This window comes from Schistocerca serialis, chromosome 3 (genome assembly GCF_023864345.2).
Source record: "Schistocerca serialis cubense isolate TAMUIC-IGC-003099 chromosome 3, iqSchSeri2.2, whole genome shotgun sequence".
NCBI lineage: Eukaryota > Metazoa > Arthropoda > Insecta > Orthoptera > Acrididae > Schistocerca > Schistocerca serialis.
Window position 1 is genome coordinate 54,102,891 of NC_064640.1, and position 15,480 is coordinate 54,118,370.

Below are 15,480 nucleotides of genomic sequence, written 5' to 3' on the forward strand. Positions count from 1 at the left end.
ACAGAATCAATCTTTAAATTTACGTCACCCATATCGGTTTCAACAGAATAAATTTTGTATCCCAATGCTCTTACCGTTTGCATTAATTGCGACATCACGTCTCTTCGGAATGCGAAAATATTTTGTTAACACCCACCTGCGTAGGGAGAAATGATCATCATAACAAAATAAGAGAAACCAGAGCTCGATCGGAAAGATTCCATTCCACGCTCCATTCGAGAGTGGAATGGTAGAGAAGTAGTATGAAAATGGTTCGGTGAACCCTCTGCTAGGCACTTAAGTGTGAATTGTGGAGTAAATATGTAGATGTAGATTTAGATGCTACAGAAAATTCTAAAGAGGTACTAACCGGCGGTAACGATTATAGTGATGAAAGTGATGATGTTTCAAGTGATAATGTGACGGCGAAAGTTGTTAAGGAGGTTAATAAGGGCGGCTTAGCATTAGTCTCGTCAGCTGTTGATGAATTTGTGTGTGTATCAGCGGATATTGGTGAATTAATTTTGAACGAAGGTAGTAATGATATTTTATGTGCAGAAGTTGCAAAAGTTGAAGCTGCTGGTATTGATACTTCATAGGACGAAATCTGTGCGTATCTTTCTACTAATGGAGGTGAACCCGAAATTCTGGATGGATCTGCAGATCTTGAGTGTTCGTTTGAGAATGAATGTGGATCTGAATTTCACGTGCGATCTGAAATTAATGTGGCGCAGGAGCGTGTAGGAGAGGAAAAGGTTATTATGCTCAGATTGAAATCAAAACGCAGCGGAATTCAATGGTACTGTTTGTTCTGAAATTGCTAAACGCTGTAGTTATAATTTATGTTATGTAACGACAGAGGGTGATGAAACTATGAACGCTTCTTACATTGGTGATTTGTCGACGGAGGTAAATGACGTTTTATGTAGCGAATTGTATGATGTACTAGCGGCTGTTGAAAATGCTGTTTGCGGTGTTTGTAATGATGGGGCAGTAAAAAGTAAAGCTTTATTTCGTAATAATGATGTTGTCGCTACTAATGTCGATAATTTTAAGGGAGAACACAGAGAGTTCGATTCTAGTATAGAAAACGATACTTGGACAGAATAGTATCTTCAGGAGGAATGTGATATAACTGTAACTGATTGGCGATGGTACGGTACGACATTACGATCGTTATTGCCTCATTTGTGGACTCGAGAAAAGTTTAAGGTAGTCTAGAAGGGAGATAAAATGAAACTGGGGCGAAGGAAGCATTTGATGAATTTTGGGGCTAGTACGAAACTGAGGGGTGGATTGAACAGGAGATGTGTGCTCTAGAGATTTAAGAGAAGGGACGAGACGTAGAGAATGATTTGTTGAGGGAACAGTGTTTAGAGCGAAAAGAAATGATTAATGTTCAGCCTATCATTGAAATTAAAGTAAATAACGAGAAAGTTGACGCACTGCTCATTTCTGGAAGTAATGTGTCGGCAGTGTCGAGAGGTTTTGTACATAGGATAAAGAAAAAGAAATCAGTATTACTACCTGTAAATAGTGCAAAAAATTAAAACGGCAGATGGCGGTTTAAGTAAACCTATAAGGCAAGAAGTGCTGTTGGAATTCAAGTGCGAGGAGAATCATTTTAGCCGGCCGGGGTGGCCAAGCGGTTAAAGGCGCTACAGTCTGGAACCGCGCGACCGCTACGGTCGCAGGTTCGAATCCTGCCTCGGGCATGGATGTGTGTGATGTCCTTAGGTTAGTTAGGTTTAAGTAGTTCTAAGTTATAGGGGACTGATGACCTCAGAAGTTAAGTCCCATAGTGCTCAGAGCCATTTGAACCTTTTGAAGCAGAATCATTTTGGAATAGGATGTAGTGAATTGACTTGTATAACATGTGGTGCTGGGAACAGATTTCTTATGTAAATATAAAACTTCGCTTCACTGCATGGGAAGGTGCTTGGATTTTGAAATTGAGGGTTGACAAAGGAAAGTAAAATGTAAAAATCTTTTGACGGCAGACGAGCAGATTGCGCACACCATAATTACACATGGTTTGGATGAAGAGAACAACATGTGTGACAAGTTCGGAGGGGTAATTTGCAACGTTTTATTTCAAGGTTTACTGTAGCGTGTTGTTGTTTTGTTGCATAAGGTATTTTTTTGGAACTCTGTGCAGTTATAAATAGATAGTTTAGACACACATTTCGGTGCGAGGAGGTCGGGGAACTTAATTTTTTTGGTGAACGGTACCAAGTCGAAAATCAGCGCTCACTGTGCATATAAATTAGGTTTTTGGGGGTATATATATAATGTGCACGTATGTGTTTGACTTAAGATAAGGTCACGCCAATTTGGGTGCATTCTGGTTGGAGAAATATGAAAAATGAAAATTAATAATGCTTACTTACGAAGACAGATGTATGTTTATCTGTTTATCTGAGAACATTTTGGGGGAATAATTTATTGTTGTATGGAGTCTCGATTTGTGTACTCAGCTTCACTGCACAGACTTAAACGAGGGGTGAGATTTGTTCATATTTGTTGCTAGTTTTGAGTCTAATGGGAGTTATTTAAACTAAAAGAAAATATTAATTTGCTGATGAGGTAAGCTGGGAATCTATCACGAGATGTATGTCTCTATTGGGAATCGAATATCGTTTCAGAATCATTGAAGAATTTACAAAAAATCTTGCAAACGCTGTAAATCAATTGTTTACTTTGGAGTTAAGATCTGTTTGTATCGATTCCATTGGGCGAAGCGTTCAGTGCAGATCCTGGGTGGTTTCGGAAAGTGTTTATTTTCTGGTATCTACACCTGATTCGAATTTCAACAGATTTGTTCCCGTAAAGTGATGGGGATGGAATGCAAAACCATACAGAATTTCGGCAGGGTACTCGGCTCCGAATCTGTGGAGTGACGCTGGAGACGTCGTTGTGACAATGTTGGGCGCGCGGGAAGCACGGCCGGGGTCGGGCAGAGGGGAGTGCTGGTGCAGACGCGAAAACGGGGAGTTCCGTTGGAGACAGGAAAGGGTACAGTTCGGATTGAGACGCGAAAGCGGACACCCTGTCTTTAGGCAGCTAGGAAGTGAAACGACTTAGAAAATGTCGCGTTGTGTAGTATCGCGCGACTTAATATCTGAGCGTTTAGCAGCCGCGCGCCTGCAGTAAACTAACTTTTCGTGTAAGTATCGAGGTGGAATATTGTGTTTCGAGATGAGATTGCGAATGATCGAACTCTATCACATGGTTATGTGCTCGAGTATAACAGTAATTCTAAATACGATCACTTTCGCTATTCGTTTGCTTTCTGAACAAACATTATTCTAACTAAATCGCAACTGTGTGGCCTACATCATTTATGGGTAATTAATTTAGTTCTTGATATTATTATTACTGTTATTATATGTTATGTTAATTTGTATTTCACAAACTTGCCATGTTGTTGTTGTGGTCTTCAGTCCAGAGACTGGTTTGATGTAGCTCTCCATGCTACTCTATCCTGTGCAAGCTTCTTCACCTCCCAGTACCTACTGCAACCTACATCCTTCTGAATCTGTTTAGTGTATTCATCTCTTGGTCTCCCTCTGAGATTTTTACCCTCCGTGCTGCCCTCCAATACTAAATTGGTGATCCCTGTATGCCTCAAACATGTCCCACCAACCGATCTCTTCTTCTAGTGAAGTTGTGCCACAAACTCCTCTGCCCCCCAATTCTATTCAATACCTCCGCATTAGTTATGTGATGGGTAATCACACCCATCTAATCTTCAGCATTCTTCTGTAGCACCACATTTCGAAAGCTTTTCTCTTTCTGTCTAAACTATTTATCGTCCACGTTTCACTTCCATACATGACTACACTCCATACAAATACTTTCAGAAACGACCTCCTGACACTTAAATCTATACTCGTTGTTAACAAATTTCTCTTCTTCAGAAACGCTTCCCCAAATAGCAAAACTCATTTGCTACTTTAAGCGCCTCATTACCTAATCTAATTCCCGCAGCATCATCCGACCTAATTTGACTACATTCCATTATACTCGTTTTGCTTTTGTTGATGTTCATCTTATATCCTCCTTTCAAGACACTGTCCATTCCGTTCAGCTGCTCTTCCAAGTCCTTTGCTCTCTCTGACAGAATTACAATGTCATCGGCGAACCTCAAAGTTTTTATTTCCTCCCCATGGATTTTAATTCCTACTCCGAATTTGTCTTTTCTTTCCTCTACTGCTTGCTCAATATACAGATTGAATAACATCGGGGATAGGCTACAACACTGTCTCACTCCCTTCCCAACCACTGCTTCCCTTTCATGTCCCTCAGCTCTTATAACTGCCATTTGGTTTATGTACAAATTGTAAATAGCCTCTCGTCCCCTGTATTTGACCCCTGCCACCTTCAGAATTTGAAACAGAGTATTCCAGTCAACATTGTCATAAGCTTTCTCTAAGCCTACAAATGCTAGAAAGGCAGGTTTGCCTTTCCTTAATCTATTTTCTAAGATAAGTCGTAGGGTCAGTATTGCCTCACTTGTTCCAACATTTCGACGGAATCCAAACTGATCTTCCCCGAGGTCGGCTTCTACCAGTTTTTCCATTCGTCTGTAATGAATTCGTGTTAGTATTTTGCAGCCGTGGCTTATTAAACTGATAGTTCGGTAACAACACCTGCTTTCTTTGGCAATTGAATTATTATATTATCCTTGAAGTCTGAGGGTATTTCGCCTGTCTCATAAATTTTGCTCAACAGATGGTAGAGTTTTGTCAGGGCTGGTTCTCCCAAGGCTATCAGTAGTTCTAATGGAATGTTGTCTACTCTACTCTACTCAACATAGGTCTTTCAGTGCTCTGTCAAACTCTTCACGCAGCATCATATCTCCCATTTCATCTTCGTCTACATCCTCTTCCATTTCCATAATATTGTCCTCAAGAACATCTCCCTTGTATAGAGCCTCTATATACTCCTTCCACCTTTCTGCTTTCCCTTCTTTGCTTAGAACTGGGTTTCCATCTGAGCTCTTGATATTCATGCAAGTGGTTCTCTATTCTCCAAAGGTCTCTTTAATTTTCCTGTAGGCAGTATCTATCTTACCCCTAGTGAGATAAGACTCTACATCCTTACATTTGTCCTCTAGCTATCCCTGCTTAGCCATTTTTCACTTCCTGTCGATCTCATTTTTGAGCCGTTTGTATTCCTTTTTGCCTGCTTCATTCACTGCATTTCTGTATTTTCTCCTTTCATCAATTAAATTCAGTATCTCTTATGTTACCCACGGATTTCTATTAGCCCTCGTCTTTTTACCTACTTGATCTTCTGCTGCCTTCACTAATTCATCTTTCAAAGCTACCCATTCTTCTTCTACTGTATTTCTTTCCCCCATTCTTGTCAATCGTTCCCTAATGCTCTCTCTGAAACTCTCCACAGCCTCCTGGTTCTTTCAGTTTATCCAGATCCCACCTCCTTAAATTTCGACCTTTTTGCAGTTTCTTTAGTTTTAATCTACTGTTCATAACCAATAGATTGTGGTCAGAGTCCACATCTGCCCCTGGAAATGTCTTACAATTTAAAACCTGGTTCCTAAATCTCTGTCTTACCGTTATATAACCTATCTGAAACCTGTCAGTATCTCCAGGCTTCTTCCATGCATACACCCTTCTTTTATGATTCTTGAACCAAGTGTTAGCTATGATTAAGTTATGCTCTGTGCAAAATTCTACCAGGCGGCTTCCTCTTTCATTCCTTACCCCCATTCCATATTCACCTACTACGTTTCCTTCTCCTCCGCTTCCTACTATCGAATTCCAATCACCCACGACTTAAATTTTCGTCTCCCTTCACTATCTGAATAATTTCTTTTATCTCATCATACATTTCATCAAGCTCTTCGTCATCTGTGTAGCTGGTCGGCATATAAACTTGTACTACTGTGGTAGGCGTGGGCTTCGTGTCTGTCTTGGCCACAATAATGCGTTCACTATGCTGTTTGTAGTAGCTTACCAGCATTCCTATTTTTTTATTCATTATTAAACCTACTCCTGCATTACCCCTATTTGATTTTGTATTTATAAACCTGTATTTACCTGACCAGAAGTCTTGTTCCTCCTGCCACCGAACTTCACTAATTCCCACTATATCTAACTTTAACCTATCCATTTCCCTTTTTAAATTTTCTAACCTACGTGCCGGATTAAGGGATCTGACATTCCACGCTCCGACCCGTAGAACGCCAGTTTTCTTTCTCCTGATAACAACGTCCTCCTGAGTAGTCTCCGCCAGGAGATCCGAATGAGGGACTATTTTACCTCCGGAATATTTTACCCAAGAGGACGCCATCACCATTAAACCATACAGTAAAGCTGCATGTCCTCGGGAAAAACTACGGCTGTAGTTTCCCCTTGCTTTCAGCCGTTCGCAGTACCAGCACAGCAAGGCCGTTTTGGTTAGTCTTACAAGGACAGATCAATCAATCTTCCAGACTGTTGCCCCTGCAACTACTGAAAAGGCTGCTGCCCCTCTTCAGGAACCACACGTTTGTCTGGCCTCTCAACAGATACCCCTCCGTTGTGGTTGCACATACGGTACGGCTATCTGTATCGTTGAGGCACGGAAGCCTCCCCACCAACCTCAAGGTCCATGGTTCACGGGGGGAGCAACTTGCCATCTGCCAGACAATTTAACCAAAGGGTTCAAATCGTTCAAATGGCTCTGAGCACTATGGGACTTAACATCTGTGGTCATTAGTCCCCTAGAACTTAGAACTATTTAAACCTAACTAACCTAAGGACATCACACACATCCATGCCCGAGGCAGGATTCGAACCTGCGACCGTAGCAGTCGCGCGGTTCCGGACTGAAGCGCCTAGAACCGCTCGGCCACCATGGCCGCCTAACCAAAGCGCCGCAAAGTGTCTAATTTAGGGCGTGTAATGCGACACGTGAGGTACAACCCCTAGACGAGTTTGAGCCAAGACATTTTGACGAAGAGGAACCGCATGTGAGCACGAACATCTATTGGATGTTAGCTCGCAACTGGAACATCCACAGGATTTGGCTACAGCACTGCATGTTGCAACGAAATAGGCATTACTACACGAGTATTCTGTGGTAAGTGAATTGTTGCTTATGAAAAGAGTTGTTATCGTTGAGGAAAGAAAAGACATTTGAAAGTGCAATGCAATCAACTGCAATGTCATAAATGTGCACATTTTGGCGACAAGGGAAACAAGTGTGGGAGTAGAAAGCAGGGTAACGGAAATAAGCAACGAAAAACGTTAAACATAAGCAGGGATGTACAGTCCATCGGTAAGCATTCCGGTGAATCAGAGTGCTGCAGGCATTAATGCATAGACGTAGTGATGTGTGATGGGCTTTTTAAATGGTGAAGAATGTGAATTTTTTGTCTATACTGGTGCACATGTACCTATGATTAGTCTAGTGCTCGTGTGTAGGAGGAGACTAGAAACCACAACGCATAAATTAAATAGAGTGATTTTAGTATCATTGGGACAACGTAGCTCGTTTCTAGGATTTGGAACTATAGAGTTTCATGAGCGTATGGAGGCGTTACCAACAGTGGGACAAGGGTATTCCGTAATTGTCGTGCCTGACTTCCTGGATAGGTATCATGCAGAAATTAATCTCACACAGCGCACAGTTGAACTTAATGGGAACTAGTTGCTGATGAGTCCAGTAGCTGTAAATGTTTTAGTGTCACTCGGTACAGCATTTTCTACGGTATCACCAACTAAATGGCATACACGTACATTAAATAAATTACGCCTGACAAAGTACCTGCTGGTACAGGGAAGTTGGTTTGGGTTCTGCAATGCCGATGTGCCACAACATAGATTATGAGTAGTTGAGCCTCTGCGTAGCAATGAAGCATTAGCTGAAATGCACTGTTTTATACAATGAAGCGTTGCACGTGTAACCAACATTAATCGGAAACTAATGAACAAATGAAGTATGCCATTCGGATTGAGAGATGCTCCATCTATATTCCAACGCCTATTAGCTGGGGTACTTGGTGGATTAAAACCAAGGATCATTCTGGTGTATCTTGATGTTGTAATGATGTGTTTGAGAACTATAGGAGATCATGTTAAACGTGTGGATGAAGCATTTAGGATATTGACGGCAGTACACTTTACACTTAATCTGGAGAAATGCTGTTTTGCTCAGACATCAGCAAGTTATCTCGGACATGTTATCAGTTATGTTGGAGTGATGATGGATCATCGACTTACTTCCCCCGTACATGATTTTCCGACGCCACAAACAGCTAAACAATTACAGTCGTTTTTTGGATTGTGCAATTATTATTGTAAGTTTATGAAGGAATTGGCTGAAGTTGCACAGCCGTTAACGAAGTTCCTATGAAAAGATGTTAGTTTTCAGTGTCCAGAAGTATTCGAGGAACTCAAGAAGATTTTAATATAAGATCCAGTGTTAATATTCCCTGACTTTGAACGTGAATTCATGCTTTCGTGTGATTCACCCAACAAAGATTTTGGTTGTACTTTAAGTAAGAATGTTGGTAGGAAAGAAAATCCGGTGACACTGTGGGGCGGCGGGTGGAATAATTGTTGTTTAAAATGTTCCTATTATTTATGCTGTTGTTTTGCCGTTCTCAACACTGGCTCTCTAACTACAATTTTGGCAACCAGAAAGTGATTAGCAAAACGTGAAGCCTGTAATTAGAATTCCTAGTGCCCACTTCATCTGAGAAATACTCTTATAGCTACAGCTCAAAGCTCTGAGGAGTTAGGAGATTGTCTGGGATTCATAATCAAAAACGATCGTGGAAAAAACGTTCTCTATATTCTGAAAGTCACAGATGAAAAAAAAAAAAATAATCCACACAATCTGACTAACAGAACAGTTCAGAGTCTAATGCGCTGATGCAACTATAACTGTCCAAATTAAATGTTTAAGTGGATGCTCGCCATAATTTGATGATAATGTTCATCAAACGCCACGCTAAATAATGGTAGAATGTCTGTCCCGCGACGGCACGTGAAAATACGACATACGCAAACTGAAGATAGATAATTGAAGTCATCCCAGAATTAACACTTCACTCGAAAAGGATTTCATGGTTATGCGTATCCCGAGTAACTTAATACGGCATCCGAGGCTGTTTATAGCAATGATACCGACGCGACGCGACTCCCGACACAGATGATGTGCTATTCAGCGTCTGGAGAGAACTGGGGCGTTTCTTCCTCGCGCAGCGATGTTATATATAAAGCCGCGGTGCGGACGGCTAAGGAAACGCCTGATGAAATCGGCTCTCTCAACTAGCCGCTGTGCTAGTAAAGCACCACTTTAAGTTACCGAATAAATCATAGCTTCTTTTGCTGATGGCAGATGAAGCTCTCAATTTAAATGTGCATTCAGCACACAGGTAAGTAATCATAATAAAAGTCTGATGTGGCTAAGTCAATTAGTTTGGGCGAGAGAATTAATTTAATTACACTACACGCAGTAGACGAGCTTTGAACTTGCCCTTTGGAGATACGCTATCGCTATAGTTTTATAGTTATTCAATTGAAACTTCTCACATCTTTATGATTATAGCGGATCTCCATTCTACTTAAATTTAAACCTCCTAGCCTCATTTATTAGCCTACTTAGTCTATCTTGCTTCCTTAATTTTTAAGACAAAAACCAAAAAATCATGAATTTTAACTAAAATCTTAATTTGTGGCATCCAGAGTACTGTTTCTATTAAATAATTATGAAAAAGGAATCTAAATATAAATTTTTAAGTCTCTAGCTCTTTTCTGTTGCGCCAATGATCTTTACAGAAAAACGTCCAAATTTCGAAAATGGTTAAAGTTATTGAACTGATATTCAACACATATTGATTTGGTATTACTCCTGACATGCTAGAATCGCTTCAGGTTATTTACTTAATTTTTAAAGTATTGCGCAACATTCATGACGTCAGAGCTAGTTACAGCGGACTAGCTGGCACACAATGGAAAGTCTGATGTGAATTTACTACGGCGTGAGTAGGCTGCTTCCCTACAACATATTTACTCCGGACAACTGAACATGGCCGAAACTATTTATTCGACAATCGTTGGTAGTTATTGACGGAATATCTTTTATTTGTTGCTATTTGTATGGACGAAAATTCAAAGTGATTGCAGATCATACGTCTTTAAAATAGTTATTAGTGCTGATAGTCTCCTCGATTAACGAGATGGACGTTAAAATTAAGTGAGTTCGACCGTGAAGCAATTCATAGGTCAAAAGTCAAACATACGAATGCTGATACCCTAAGCAGCAAGATAGCAGTTTTAGAAATAAGTGGAAACCAGGTGGATTGGATAAAGGCACAATTAGCTGACAGTGAGTGTCAACTGTTTTGAACGAAACCTAAGTTTGAAAAACTGAGGCTATGTTCGAAGCACAAGAAGGGTGCTTTGCGGATATACAAGTGCGGATCACGCATTGTAGTGCTGCAGCGCTGAGAAAGGAATTATTACGTCAAGCACAAGACCACGTCTCTACAGATCATGGAGGGAAAAGGGAAACTGATAGACGTTGTAGCTGATAACTTTTGATGGAAAATGCGTCGCAGTGATATTGAACAATATATAAGAAACTGCATCCTATCTGCACAAAGAGCAGATTGGAGTCATCAGAAAATTCAGTTACAGAGACTACCATAAGCTGATAAACCAGTTACTTTGTGAGGACTGGATGTCTTATGATCTGTTAGTAGAACACAAGCGGGTACTACTAGCTAATCCGTATACCCCAAAGAGCGCAACGAAAATGATTTTAACGAAGTATCATGGACGTTACCAAAATATCTAAGTGACTTCGCCAGTCAGTGTAACATTACAGTGCCCAACTACAGCTTCTGTAGTCCTTGTACCTGCAGTCAGACTGTTTATACGTAAGACTGATGCGTTGCCGCAGAGTCCTTAAACCGTTGCGGAAATAGGAGAATTACCAAGGAAAAAGGAACAGCAAAGAAACGCAGTTTACGCTCTTAGACTGAGGAAATAGCGTAAACGTAAGATAAAATGCACATATGGTACTTGTTAGTTGCTTCGGTTAGTCTTAATTTTCTTTAAGTATCATTTTCTGTTTATTTATTAGTGCAAAGGAGGGAGGGAATTAAAAAATTCGTACGAGAAACTGAAGACTCAATTGTAACTGCTAAAAGAAATAGTACAACAAACATTAATGCGTGAAGAACGAAGTTGGTTGATGCAGGAGGGAAACTGCTAGAAACTGTGTTTGGAACAACTCATAATGGAGATACCAAAAATTTAATCAGCACAGTTGGAAATTTACAAGAGTTAGCAGAAGTTACAAAAGCAAATTTCGATTGTCACACAACATGCATAGGGAACATGGAGCACAGGATACTCAATGTGACTAAAATAGTAAGGAACTCAACAACATAATTAAAACATTCTGCACGGAATACCAGGACTGTCTACTGCAGTGATCTAGAGGAAATATAAAGCCCGGTTAAGCACACTGGATGAGAGAGTGGTAATTGCTACGTTGTTAGGAACTTGAGCGGATAGATTAAATGGCGCAAGAACTGAGGACGAAAATTTCTATGAAGCAGTCTATCATCCTACACAAAATATAACGATATTAAATCTACAAAAAACTTTGATGGTGTTACAGAAAGCACGAGGATACTTTACAGTGGGACTACAACATATCTTGCCTATAATCAGTAAGAAAATATCTTTATTTTATTGCATATCAGATGGAAGAATGGATGATGATCAAGTCAGATTGCACATTAAAATAAAATTCCCAATAGTAGTTACAAAGGTGCAATACCAGTGTAACGTGGCACATCCATATCGAATGAAATGGAATAGAAGTGGGATATGGATACAGATACAAAGTCACGAAGTACTGTTAGTCTCTGGATGGAGAGATGCTGATATCGTTATCTGTGTAGTATATTTGGAAGTCTGTAGTAGAGAAAATGTTATTATTTGTCCAACAAGGACGATATAAACGAATAGCCAGCATTTGAAGTGCAGCTGTTCTTAGGGAAAATGGAAGCAGTAGAATGAGAGAAAAAAAACAAAAAAACGTTTTAGCTCTTCAGCCAGTATTTCAGAACACTGGAGATCACTGGATTTACTCCATATTTACACCAGAAACTGTAATTATCACTTGCTATAAAAACGTTAAATCAACCCAGATAATGAAACTAGAATTACATGGCAATCGATTATTAATTAATTGAACTACATGTGAAATTGCAGGGAGACAATTTCACTTTACAGCTACCATCACGAGCACAACAATGCTTAACATGACCAGACCAATGTTATATTCATACGAGGAACTACGACACATACCACCAAGACAAAACCAAACTTTTAATAATGATAGCATGAGTTGGTCGTTGGCTTCGATGGCATTCACAGTATTACCATTCGATTTCATGATTATGGCATTGTGGTGAATCTATGTCCTAGATGCTCCAGCATAGTCCAGTCACTTGCGAAAGATGTGCTCCAGATTATGTTCTTCACATGATGAACTTCATGCTGCTCACCACCTATCATTTACTGATGGAGAAACAGACTGTCATCCGACATCACCACATCGCAGAGTGCTCCTAGCATGGAAATTCAATGTGGAAGCCAGCAACAGGACCTCTTGTCCAGGTTCCTGTACAACATTCAGGAGCTTCTGCGTGCTGTACCTGACACAGGTAGTGAGGAAATGAACCGACCACATGACTGCCGACGTCGAATACATCACAGATGGGTCATCAAGAGTCATTGTAGAATTTGGAATGGGCAAAGGACACTCCACCAGCCAGCCTAAGATCACTTCGCACTGGGCAACAACTACGCCTGCCCACCAGCAACCCGCCTGGTGCCAGGGTCACTGACATCTTCTCTTGTGCAAGCAGACATTGAGCTGACATGATGGACGTTAGCTAAAATTCGCTGTGAATGAGCAGCAACCAAACCTGGTGTAGGAGAATGACGACTAGTAAACACTGTGAATAAATGAAGGAACTCTAATAATGTTTTTCTCATATCAAAGAATCTTTACAGATTCCTAAAAGCTAATTTAACTTCATCCAGAGGCGTCTCCACTTGGCCTTCTGCAAAACGATGCCAATCTGAGACTGGGGTACTGGGACAAAGGCCATTGTCTCTCAATGTCATCTATCTGTGCCTCCCCTGACCCAGTTCTAGTCCAAGCAGTGTTTGTTTCACCCATAGGTTCTGGCCTGTCTGTTAGACAAGGGATGCCAAATCGACCCTGAAAATGTTTTACACCCTATATGTACTAAACCTTTCAGTGACAGAAAAGCAGTTTATACGCTTCCCCATTGCTATTATTCACTCATATATATATATATATATATATATATATATATATATATATATATATATATATATGATTATTTTAGCAGTATGGTACACCACTATACACATCACATAACCACATCTCACAGCACACACCACACTACAACCCACACAGATTCCACCACACACCATATCCCACTTACACCATCTGCTACACCCAACACATATGACTTATCTCACACCACACACACATCACACATGACCCATACATACCTCATATCACACATGTCACCAACCACACACCATACACCACACTGCACACCATTCACCACACAGACCACCACGCACCACACAGAACACACCACACTACATCACACTGCATCATACTCCACGCCACACCATACACTACCGCAACACATAGCACACACAGTTTGACCAAACTTAACACATATCACACATGACACACCTCACAACACTCTGCACATTCACTGTGCAGAACAATAGCATACCACTTACATAAAACACACAGAGCAACAAAACATTAGCACCACACTCCACATGACACAAAAACCCTACTGTACGGAACAATACACAGCAAAGAAGACCCCACACGAACTTCAAGCCATACTACACTCTGCAAACAATGTACACCAAACACTACACTACCACACAAATGACACATGAATCCCCATACATGACATAGATCACATTTCACACTATACACCAAACATACAGGAAACCACATCTAACACCACACTTAACACTACAGAACAGTCACAATACAATACACACTACACATCACACATCACCAATCACAGACTTAAGCAGGGTACATTTATATCAAAGACTCTGCATGGGTTTTTGTCCACTCTCATCATGTCATGGTGGCAGTCATTATGTTACCCTGATTAAAAATTCGTGCGAAATAAAAACGATGAAAATGGTGTATTGTCATGCTGACAGAAATGGGTCATTTGTCCATAGTATAGAACTCAGGATGGCTGACTTAGACCACTTGTGCAGCTCTACAACGGAGGGATCCAAGATGGGTTATGTACAATATGAGTGCTGCCTATATTTTTGAAAGATCTCCTATATTATCCCCCTGAGACAAAGATTGTCTTAGGCCTGTACAGGTCCAAGCCCATGGTTTTACAATGAATGGTCAGTTAACCCTCCTGTTCTAGGACAAAGGTGTTTGTCTCCTCTGTATGTTCACTTCTGTCTGTTAGGCAAACGAAGGAAGTCTGAACCTGAAGACACTTTCCACACCACAGGTAGTAGACAGTCTGCTAACTTACTTTCAGTGACATGCAACACCTATCAGCATGATTTTCCTAAAATTTTATTCACTCAGATTTCTTGTTCTAAGTACAGAATTCAAGATGGTCATCAGTTTCTCCATGAAGGTACCAACTGCCTACCCCACATTAAAGTCCGGCTCTCCAATGTTTAAACAACTATCCCACCACCACCACCACGACCATCCCCACCACCATCCCCACCGCCCCACTAACCAGATAGCTCAATCAATTAGCCTTATGCCTTACGTTTCAGTCCACTCAGCATGTCACTATCGCTTCACAGTCCAGCACACCAACAGTCAGGGGTAGCACCACTGCCAGCTGATGACATCTGTACATATTCATGTTGACCTGTGCAGAGAGTCCCAGTCCCTCTGGAGATGCAACACCATGCATCCATGACAGTTCCATGTGCAGAGACACATCACATATATTGTTGATTCAAGTGCCTAATGCAGGATGTAAGTTCCGATTATCAACAGTGGTATACTGTTTGTGATAGAATTGCAGCCACAGCCCACAAGAAGCGAGTTAAGACGATGGGAAAGATAAAAAAAACAGGGAACACACTTGCACTTAAATCCATATTGAAAAATGACGGGGATTCAAAATATAGAAAATTGAAAATCAAGAGATGCACATTCGTCCATCTGATGTGGAACTTTGTGTCGTGTCTCTGAAAAAAAAGGTTAAAAAATTAACAACAAGAACATGTGTCTGACTGTCACAGTTTTTGTATCCGGGGTGGCCTGAATACAAAGAGCTTAACACACAGTTAGCAGGCAAGATAAATACTGACAGCCCGCTGGGATCTCATATAGTCATTCTGGACTACGACTCTACTTGCAGGGAGCCACTGACCTGAACGGATACTTGGGGAAAGATGG